General features: G+C 37.2%; 1 long non-coding RNA gene across 1 annotated transcript; it reads right to left on the bottom strand.

Moving 5' to 3' along the window:
* Window positions 1-3,429: 3,429 nt before the first annotated feature.
* Window positions 3,430-10,938, bottom strand: LOC103102008 (uncharacterized). Its single transcript, XR_459111.3, has 3 exons — window positions 10,898-10,938; window positions 8,983-9,123; window positions 3,430-8,254 (listed from the first exon to the last, which is right to left on the bottom strand). It is a non-coding gene; the product is annotated as an uncharacterized LOC103102008 (long non-coding RNA).
* Window positions 10,939-11,191: the final 253 nt, after the last annotated feature.

The raw sequence follows: 11,191 nt of genomic DNA, 5'->3' as shown, positions 1-11,191 counted from the left end.
TCAGTCTTTTTCTCATGTTTCATCCCTCTCTTCATTCCTTCCATGTACTCTGAGAGGCATCATGACCAGTAAATTCTATTTTCTGGGTTTCTACTTATACTATCATGGAGCTATTTTCTTCTCAAATTTTATCTTGATTTCCTTAACCCATTATATTATCTATTGCTGAGAGCCATCAAAAACCACAGTTTGACATGGTCACATGTGGAAACTGGGGACTGCATAAGTGACTTTCCTTATTAACATCCCCTTATTATTGGAATTGCTATAATTATGCCCCAGGAAAAATAGATGAGAGCAACATGCTTGCAGGGTTAATACAGATGTCCCACTCTGTCCCCCAGAATATTACCAAGAGGTTTTTACTCACAAAATTAAACCTAAGGATTCTTATGTACCCAATTAGATAGGACCTTTTTTTCTAGGCATAAAAATTCTGGCAAATCTGTACTCAGAATTCCCCAACATAAATCTTGGTCATGTTGATTCTACCCTCTAACCCCACACTTAGCAACAATATTTTGTTGACTATATCCTTAGGCTTTGAGTTTCTTGTTAGGATCTATGGAAATGTACGTTGAAAATGAAACCATGTGCCAAGTAGATATGTGAGCGTGAGGGTATAAAATAAAGCCAAGCCTCAGCCAAGGTGGAGCAGTTTTTCCTGTGAAACCTGTGCTGCGGGTTGAATACGAAATCTGTATCCCATTCATCATTCTGCCAATACTGTCCCACCTCCAAAACCCCATCCCCTGTAGGAGGCTTGCCTACCCTGCAGCAGTTCTCCAAGGGTGTACCAAAAATATTGTAACTACATTGACTACAAATCATTTCGGATTTCCTTGTTACTGGGATATGAATTACCTCATCTCCCATTGAGTCACTGTATGTCCTAACCAAACTTTTCTCATTTTATTTTGATCTATAGGAACTGTTCCTTCAATTGTCTCTCAAATTTTGTCATACTCTCATGTTCCTTCCCCTTCTCCCCACTTACCTCCCCCAACTTTACCCATTCTTTCTCTAATCCATATTTTTTCACTAAATTACAACTATTTTTAGAATGTTAAAATGGGATAATATAATTATTGATCAGATATGCCCTATATCCCCTTGATAAACTTCTGGTAAGACCTTAAGGAGTAGTATAGCCCAGGTGAGGGGTGATCCTTAAATGAATCATAGGAGGGAAATGCTAACATTATCTCAATTTGGCAGTTGAAGAAACTAAGGTATATAGAAGTTAAGTGACTTACACAGCTAGTAGATGACTGAAACAGGGTTTGAACTAAGGTCTTCCTGACTACAGACCCAGCAGTGTCCATTTTACCACTTTTGGACCTCTCCAACTTCTTTATTTTCATAGGCAAGGAAACTACCACACAGAGTGGTAAAATAATTTGTTCAATGCAAGATTTAAACCTATGTCATACTCTTTCTACTAAACTAACAGGTTTAGCCATCAAAAAAATCTAAATGACTTGAAATACTTAATCATGTGCTAAGATCCATGGGGTCCCAAAGAATCAAATATTACTGAATAACTGAATAAGGACAACATTTGATCTCATGACTACTAGGAGATTAACTAAAACTGAAAATTACACAGCTCCTTACCTAGGTCTTGACAACATCAATATTAGCCACCAAAAGCATAATAATATAGATAGGCTACCTTGTCCAAGGTCAATAAAATTATTGTAACTAGAATATCTAGTTTATGCCATGGTCCCTCATGGCAGTCACTGCCTTAGTCTCCTGTATCTTTGTGCTTTAATGTAGATGAGATTAGTGGCCTTAGTATCAACCAATCAACCATTGAGAGTCTACTGTGTTCCACAAATATGAAACAGTTCTTAAACTCAAGGACCTAGCATTCTAATGAGGGAGACTATCTTGAGAATCCCCAAATTCTTTAACTGGTTTTTAAGCTTTAAAAACTACAGAAATACGAACATCACAAACTTGTAAAACACTTCACTTGAAAGTTAGTTTAAATTCATTTTAAATTTGTTTAGTTGTATGGTTTTGAAAAATAAATTTTAAATTTTAACAAGACAAGGTACATTGCATTGTGTGTGCAACAGTCCCTTCACAACATCTTCTCTAGCTGATTGGTAGAGGTCTTTTTGCTTGACTATCTCAGGCACCTGATCTATAGCTTCATTAGACTTTTTCTTTCAGGGTCATGTCAAAATTATCTTGGGTGTTCAAAATTTTTCATTAGATAATCTTAAGGTTAAAATTACATATACAATCCTTTCAGTCATTGAGAAGCAGCTAATCAAAGTTTTTATAAAGTTCAAAAGTTGACAAGTGATGAATGACATAAGATTATAGTGACATTGAATTTTAATAAGAAATATATCAATTTTTAATTTTTTATCATCCATCTTTTAAGTGGTCATTTTGATAATTTTGTTGCATTTAAACTTCTGAGGTTTATTAAAGCTTAAAACTCTTATTAAAGAGGCAACTAGGTAGCTCATGGACAGAGAGATAGTCCTAGAGATGGGAGATCCTTGTTCAAATCTGGACTCAGACATTACTAGTTGTATGCCCCTGAGCAAGTCACTTAAATCCCCTTTAGCTAGCCCTTACTACTCTTCTTGGAATCAATTCTGGTATCAATTCCAAGACAAAAGATAAGGGTTTTAAAAAACTCTATTAAGATTTGGTACACAATATGACAGTAAAAGAAAATAATAAATGTTGGAGGGAATGTGGCAAAATTAGGACACTAACGTATTGCTGGTGGAGTTGTGAATTAATCCAGCCATTCTGGAAAGCAATTTGGAATTATGTGCAAAGGGCTTTTAAAAGAATGCCTATCCTTTGATCCAGCCATACCACTGCTGGGTTTGTACCCCAAGAAGATAATAAGGAAAAATACTTGTACAAAAATAATCTTAGCCACACTCTTTGTGGTGGCAAAAAATTGGAAAACGAAGGGGTGTTCCTTGATTGGGGGAATAGCTGAATAAATTGTGGTATAGGATTGTGATGGATTATTATTGTGCTGCAAGGATTGATGATCTGGAGGCTTTCCATATGAACTGGGAGAACTTCAATGAACTGAGGCAGAATGAAATGAGCAGAACCAGAAGACTATTGTACACAGAAAGCAAAATATTGTGGGAAAATCCAAATTAATAGAATTTGCTACTAGTACCAATGCAACAAGCCAGGACACTCCTGAAGGACTTACGTAAAAGAATGCTATCCACATTGAGAGAAAGAACTATGAGAGTAGAAATGCAAAAACAAAACATATGACATCACTTATCACGTGTATATATGGGTATGTGATTTGGGGTTTTTAAAAAATCACTCTATAGAAAAAATGAACGATATGGAAATAGGTATCAAGTGATAACATTCATACAACCCAGTGGAATTGCATTTCGGCTTTGGGAGAGAGGAGGGAAGAGGGGAGGAAAAGAAAATGAACCATATAAACATGGAAAAATATTGAAAATAAATAAATAAATGAAATTTTTAAAAAAGATTTGGGATATCCTGAATGTACATATATAAGACATATATAAAGTAGGCACCAGAGAACTTTGGATGGGAAGGCGTTGTTACCTCTCGAAGTGGCTTAACTAAATGAGTTAGAACTACCAAAGCATAAACTTAGAAGAATAGCAATTATATCGGTGGTCTGTAAAATGGCTTGAAAAGCCTAAATCCCGGGCTAACACCCTTGATATAGGATAATAACATTCTCATGTCTTGAATTCACTTATCTACTTTGGTTTATGTGTCCTAGGAAGTAGCTTTTCTTGGGCTTTGCAGCTCATCTCCCCATATTTTCTAGTCATATTTTAAGATTTGTCTTTCTTAAAAATCAGCCTCTCTAAGTTCTGCCCTTCCACAAAATACCCTGTAAGTCCATTTTTTGAATACCTTAATGTAATACAGTGAAAAAATAAAAATTTCGACAGTATTTTTCCAACTATCTTCCGAGAGATATAAAACCTCTGGTGCCCTAGAAAGAGTGAGTTCATTCAGCAAAGAGGTGGTACCCAATTATTCATTCACATTTCTGGGAGCTCAAATCTATTATTAAGTCTTGTCATTTCTCTCTTTAAAGAATGTCCCATATAGTTTCCCTTCCTGACTCTCACAGCTGGTTGGTATTGTGCATTGAACCTTGGGCCTGGGGTCAGGAAGATATGACTTTAAATGTCAGACACTTGCTAGCTGTGTGATCTTGCTCAAGTCTGCCTCAGTTTCTTCAATTTTACAAATAGGATAATAATAAACTCCCAGATTTGTGAGGATCAAATGACATATTTGTAAAGCTCATAATGCAGTGCCTGGCATATACTAGGTACTTAATAAATGCTTATTCCCTCCCTTACCCCTATTAAAATAGCTTCATAATTGTTTCCCTTGCCTTAAGTCTCATTCCCATCCATCTTCCACTCAGCTGCCAAAGTGATTTTTCCTAAAGCATGTATCTGACCACATCACTGCCCTACTCAATAAACTCAAGTGATTCCTTATTATCTCCAGGATCCAATATAAACCCCTCTGCTTAGCATTTCAAGCCCTTTACACCCAGGTCCTTTACTATTTTTCTAGAATTCTCAAAATGTACTCCTTTCTCAACCTAGTGACAATGGCTACTTTCTCTTCTATAAATTCCATCTCCAAATTTCTTGCCTTTTCCCTGACTATCCCCTCATTCCTGGAATGTTCTTACTTTTTCCTTCCATATGTTGGCTTCTTTCCAGCCTCAGCTCAAATCTCCCCATCTGTAGGAGGCTTTTTTCAGTCCTAAACCCTGCCAATGCCTTTGCTCTAAGATTATCTTCCACTTACACTATGCATTTTGTACATTTAATAAAAGTCTGGTACATTAGCAGACACCATTGCCTTGATCCAGTGGTAGAACTTCTGGTAGTGGGTGAAAGATGAAATGCCTGAGAGAAAAAAAAGGTTCAAATTTGGATATATCAGTTTACCAAGCAATACATGACAATTGCCTAATAAATCAGGACCAAGGCTCTTCCTCAGTTTAGAGCTAGACCCTGAATATAGGGGGAGACAGACTGATACATTGAAAACAATCAAATAAGACTTGAACTAATGGTGATAGAGAAGAAAGATATCCCAGGCCTTTAGGGTTATCCCCTCACATGGGAAAATAAAGCAGCATGGACCCAAAAGTGCCAAAGTGTACTCAATACAGAGATACATAGTTGTTTCAGTGTTGTCTCTCCCATTTAAATGTGAACTCCTTGAGGACATGGGCTGCTTCTATCTCTCTTTATATCTTCATTGTGTATTATAGTGCTTGGCACATAAGGAAATGTTTGTCGGCATCCTGATGGTGCTGCCATATCTCTAAGAATCAAGTAAGTAGAGTCCAGGATGAAATACATAGCTGATGTCCATATCAGACTCCACATGGCTTCACTTAGCTATATTAAGGGTGACCAATTTCCACTAATGTCTGCTACCCTTGTAATAAATGTGTCATTGTGATCATCTGTTTCTCTGATATAGTTATTTTCTTTCCCTTGTGAACTAAAGTGTTCATTGATTTGTTCTTTGGATTAACACATGGATTTTTCACTGAACAACTTGATTCACCAGTGACCCACCCTAAAAGTTGTCAAATAATTCTGATACAGACTATGTCTGGTTCCAGTTTCTTCAAACTGTTTAGTTGAATCCTCTTCTCTCAGTATCTTGGTATTTCTTTGTAGATCTTACAAAGCCCAGATTCTTTGGAAATTCTTGGTGAGAGCAACCCTTTTTTTCCTGTTGTCTTTTGCTCAAGTTCTAACTATAGGTAACTTAGAAAAAGCTTAAGCTGATGTTCAGAAGAGAGGAAGTTCAGGGGAGACAAGTAGAGAAAACCTTCACACTTATGGCAAAGCTATCCTACCCTTTTCACCAGTCATAATGGAGATAAGGACTCAGAACAGATCATAGGATCATAAATTTAGAGCTAGAAGAGACCTTGGACATTATGTAGTCCATCTGTGTCACTTTACTGACAAACCTAAGACCCAGAGACTTCAAGTGACTTGCCCCGAGTCACACAAGTACAGTCTGCCTATACGTCAACCTGAGGACTTTTGACTGCAAATTGAGCTCTCTTTCTAACATATCACATTGCCTCCCTATGGTCTATTCTATCAGAAAAAATGTCCAATTGGATGGAGCTACACTTGTGTTGAGTCTTCCAGAAACTTGAGCATGATAAAGAGTGAAAAAAAAGATAGAAAATAAGGTCATTCAAAAAACTGGTATATCAAACAACAACATGGAAATAGGTTCTGATCAAGGACACAAGTAATACCCAATGAAATTGCGCATCGGCTGTGGGAAGGATGGGTGGAGGGGAGGGAGGGAAATAAAGTGAGTATTGTAACCAAAAAAAATAAAATAAAATAAAAAGATTTAAAAATATAATAGTGAAAAAATTGGTATTATAAGAATTTAAATTTAGGTTTTATGCTAAATCTGAGAATTCTAAAGTAATATTGTGGTTGCAGATTTAAAAAATATTACAGCTTAAGTCAAAATTACTTTTAGCATCTTTATTTACAAAGAAGTGGAAAGAGTGAGAATGGAAAAATGTAGACTACAAATACCCTGAGTTTAATCCTCATGTCTCCAGACCTCAAATGTGAATCTGAAAGTGAATCTCACCAGAATCCAAAGTCTAATTAGGAAGCTGAAACTGAAGAACCAGGAGATGCTGAAGAATCTGCCAAGAACCTTCAGTGCATAGGAGACGAAGACCACCAAGAATCTCACCAGAACTCACACTTAAGGGAGTGTCCCACCAAAGCACCAACGAGCAGAGAGAGTCCCCTCACGGAAGAACCAAGAAAGGAGTCACTCCACTCACCACCACAGGATCCAAGGAAAGAGTCTCCTCCTCCAGTCCAGCTCATCTGACAGAGAATCAGAGACTAGCTTTGCAGTTTTCTTTATGTCACTTCCTGTCATTCTCCCATTTTATGGGAACCAGTCAGTCTTTCAATTTTCCTAGCACTGCTGGGGTGGGGGGCAGGAGACTCTGGAGTTATCACCCACTCTAGCAAGTGACTTGTGATCTCTCATACTTAGTGATTAGTAAGGTACTAAGTAGTGGTCCTTATATTTTTGATTGATTAACTTAAAAGTTGCTGCTTGATAGGCAAAGAGAGTTTGATCCACTCTTCACAGTATGTTGGGTTATCCTTTCTATATTGCAACTTTCCCCATTACAGGTTTGATATATCATAGGTCAACATAAGAGGTTAGATGGAAATTTTTGGAAAGTTTTGAAGAAGCCTCAAATGACAAAGTCTAGAAACTCAGAAATGTATACTGGACCCAAAATTTACAGTAAGGTACCATCTCATAAAAGAAAAAGAAGAAATTCAGATATCTCTGGTATAAAGGGAGAAAATTTCATGCAGATATTTCAAAGCACAGGGGTCTTCTACTCCCAAGATGTGAAAGGAATAACTATATCATGCTCTGGACCACCCATGCACTTAAAAAAGAATAAAAATTCTGCACCAAAAATTGTCCTTTAATAATAATGCTGCCTCCCACTCAAGAATTCCTCTTTTATATTTGTGTTTATTCTTGTAATTTTTCTTTAAGGTAGACAATGGACAGACATTATTGACATTTTCCACAGATACAAAATAAAGAAGTTACATGATATGTTAAATGTAAAACAGTGGCAGAACCTGATATTTAATCCAGTTCTCCTGTTCTTTTCTTTACTGTCATCAGCAAAAAAAAAAAAATTAAAAAAAATATATATTGCTGAATGGGTAGTGCTAGGCAAGGCTTAATTTGACAGAGGACTTTAGAGATACCAGCCACACAAGGTCATAATGATTTTTTTTATTTTCATATCATAACCTTAAATTTGACCATTGATGCTGAGGATAGGCTTTAGGAGAGCAATAATTGAATGCTCAATGACAGATGCAACCCAGTTGTTGGGAACATTTAAATGGCAGAAACAAACAGTAAATCTGGGCAGTCATGTAGATCCAGGCATAGTCCTTGCCCTTGCAGTGTTCCTACACTAGTGCAGATGTTACATTATTTCTGTCTTGAAGAAAACAGTAGGGATGGAGAACTCCAGAAACCATGTAAGCCTCCAGAACAGCATGAGCTAAACTAAGATGAAATCATAGAGTGAAAGTAAAACATGGGATGGATGAATGAGATGGTGAACTGCTTTGTATCCTCCTCCAGGGCTCAGTCCAGCTCTCTCTGCATGCTAGAAAATACCACGAGATTCAGAAAATCAGTTAAAGTTTTTGTTTTGTTTTGTTCTCACAGCAAGATGTGGAAACCCACTGGTTGGTATTTGAATGAATTGAATTCACATTTTGGTAATTTAATGAATCCTGGCTGGACTAGAGTATGCCTGGTGTGCACTTATGACACCCAATTTCTCTCAATACCAATCCTAGCTATTAGAAGGCACTGTCAGTAACAGGCAAGGATTATGGATGGGAGTGTGGGATGTAATGTTTATTTATTGATGCCAAATAGGTAGGCATTTACATTCAAGTTATCAGAATATGATTCTAGAAAGAAATTCTAATTGTTTCTTATTTTAAAGTTGTTCAGACCAGGTCTCCAAAATGAGCTAAATTTTAATATTTGGAATAAAGACAAGAGGTTTTTGCTACTAAGGATTCTTTTGCTGTTGCTGGTGTTCCATATTGTTATCTAATCAGTGCACCAGTAAGCATTTATTAGGCATAGGCATAATCCACACAAGTCAATATGGGGAGCACTAGCAACTTAAGGAAATCAGAAAAGGTAACTTGTAGAAGATAGCTTTTGAGACAATCTTTAAAGGGAAGCAGGTGTTTCAAAAGGCAGAAATGAGAAGAATATATTTTCCAGACCCTAGAGATATTAGACAGTTCTCACTTAACATAAATGGACCTTTTCCCAGACCTTCCCCTCTCCTCTTGGGGATTTAAGAGGCCCTACCTGCTCCTTAACTTTGTGACCCAACAGCAAGAGCAGCTTCAGTGCCTGGGACCCCCCTCAGACAGAACAGCTTCAGAGGACTGATGACTTGGGGCTGCACCTGTGCTCCTGCCCTTTCTTTCCATGTCACAATGTTTATATCTGAAAAACAACATGTTGATTCTTGTGAATGGGATGCATTGATACGATCTTTTTTATGAAAGCAAAAGAACAAATCCCAGGATGCTAGTCAGTTCTCAAAATCCCATCACCTCTGATTTGTTGTTTATTCCTTTAGTTATGTCTGTGACCATTTAGGCCATAGCATGCCAGGCCCTTTTTCTTCCACTATCTCCCAAGTCCATACAAGCTCATGATCAGTGTTTCCATGACACTCTCTATCCAGCTCACTCTTTGCTTTCCCCTTTGCCTTTTGCCTTCAATCTTCCGACATCAGGATCTCTTCCAGTGACTCTTTTCTTCTCATTATTGTGTTCAAAGTACTTAAACTTCATCTTCAGTATTTGTCTTTCCAATGAATAGTCTGACTTGATTTCTTTAGGTATTGGCTGATTTGATTTCCCTGCTGTCCAACGGGCTCTCAAAAGTCTTCTCTAGCACCACAACTGAAAAAACCTGATCACTTGTTTTAATTCCTTCCTAAGGCAGTTCATTCTTGACTGCTGGGAGCTACAAGTCCCAACAGCATTAGAGCAGAGACCACAGAAGCTGCCTGAGATGAACCATTATGGTTTTGAAAGACCAAAAAATAACAAAATTATAGAAGTCAGATCTGGAAAAAACTTTAATAATTTAATGATCATCTAGTCCAAGGGCTTTATCATGGGGTACATAAACTTATGCATATATATATGGTGCATATAAGAAATGTACATAATATATAACTACATAATGTATAATACACTACATGTAAAACATGTAACATGTATGATTATATGTGCATAACATAATCTGGGTCATGTATGAAATGTATAACACATTCCTGTTTCTTGCAACACATTCATTCAAATACACATTTGTATTAAACATCCACATATGACAACATGGATAGCAATGTTTCAACATGTGAAATGTGTCACACATGATGCATTGTGTTGGCATATTACCTGCATTTCTGTTTCCATTTCACACATGTATATTCATGTGTCTCATATATGTGTTCATTATGAATAATTTCACATATTTTGACAATTCATACTGAAAAACAAATAGCTATTGTAAATGTCTTTTAATCATTCAATTAATATTTATTAAGTGCCTATTATGTGCCAGGTACTTTGCTCAGTGCTGGGATGCAAAAAAGAGTCAAAAAACAATCCCTACCCTCAGGGGGATCACAATTTAATGATGGAGACAATATGCAAGCAAACATAAATTTGGCAAGCAACATACAGGATAAATGGGGTGGGGAGGAATAACACAAGGAAGTGTAAATGAAGATTTTGAGAAGTGACAAATGAATCTGCAAAGAGAAAAGGAGCTCAGAACTTTGTAAAACCCAAATCAACTGAGATGAGGAGGAAGTTCCATAGAACCTTGGGGGAAAAGCAGTTAAGCAGCTTGAGCTGACTGAAAGGATTCCTTCTCTGGCTGTTGGACCAGAAGATGAAAGATAGACTCTCTCTCTAGCTCTTGCTTTATCCATAAGGATGTGTGCTGAGAAAGACTTTTGAGTTTTAGCCCAGAAGAAACCTGTCAGCATTGCTGTCACATCTCCATTTATGGAAAGATAACTTTGTTTCCTGAATTTGAATATATCTTGAAATCTTCAATCAACAGGACAACTTGGAAATTTTAGGGAAATCTATTTTCCTCTCACCCCTCCCCTCTCCTTGCCTCCTCTACCCAAAAGAATACTCTTAGTTAAAGGATTTGATTGTGGGATTTGGTTATTAGGGGAAATCTTCAAGCTTACCATCTCTGAGAAGAACATGTCTAAGACAGTTGAAAGGGAACAGGAAGTAGCATAGGGGGAGGGGCTCAAGATCCAGTCTTTTCCCTGGTTTGCTTCCTGGTGTTACTGCTCTAACCTTTGCCCATTACCATAATTCCCCTAAGTATCAATATCTACCACAATTTGGCACCCCAAGAACAGCCTGATCCACCCCAGATACCATAAGACATACAGATTAAAGTGAAAAGATGCTGCTGCAAATAGTGTGTGGAGTTATGGTATTGGCTGTTTTTGCCTGCTACTGGACTTATAATT

The sequence above is a fragment of the Monodelphis domestica genome, chromosome 1 (assembly GCF_027887165.1).
Source record: "Monodelphis domestica isolate mMonDom1 chromosome 1, mMonDom1.pri, whole genome shotgun sequence".
Taxonomy (NCBI): Eukaryota; Metazoa; Chordata; class Mammalia; order Didelphimorphia; family Didelphidae; genus Monodelphis; species Monodelphis domestica.
This window is presented reverse-complemented; position numbering and strand designations above follow the sequence as displayed.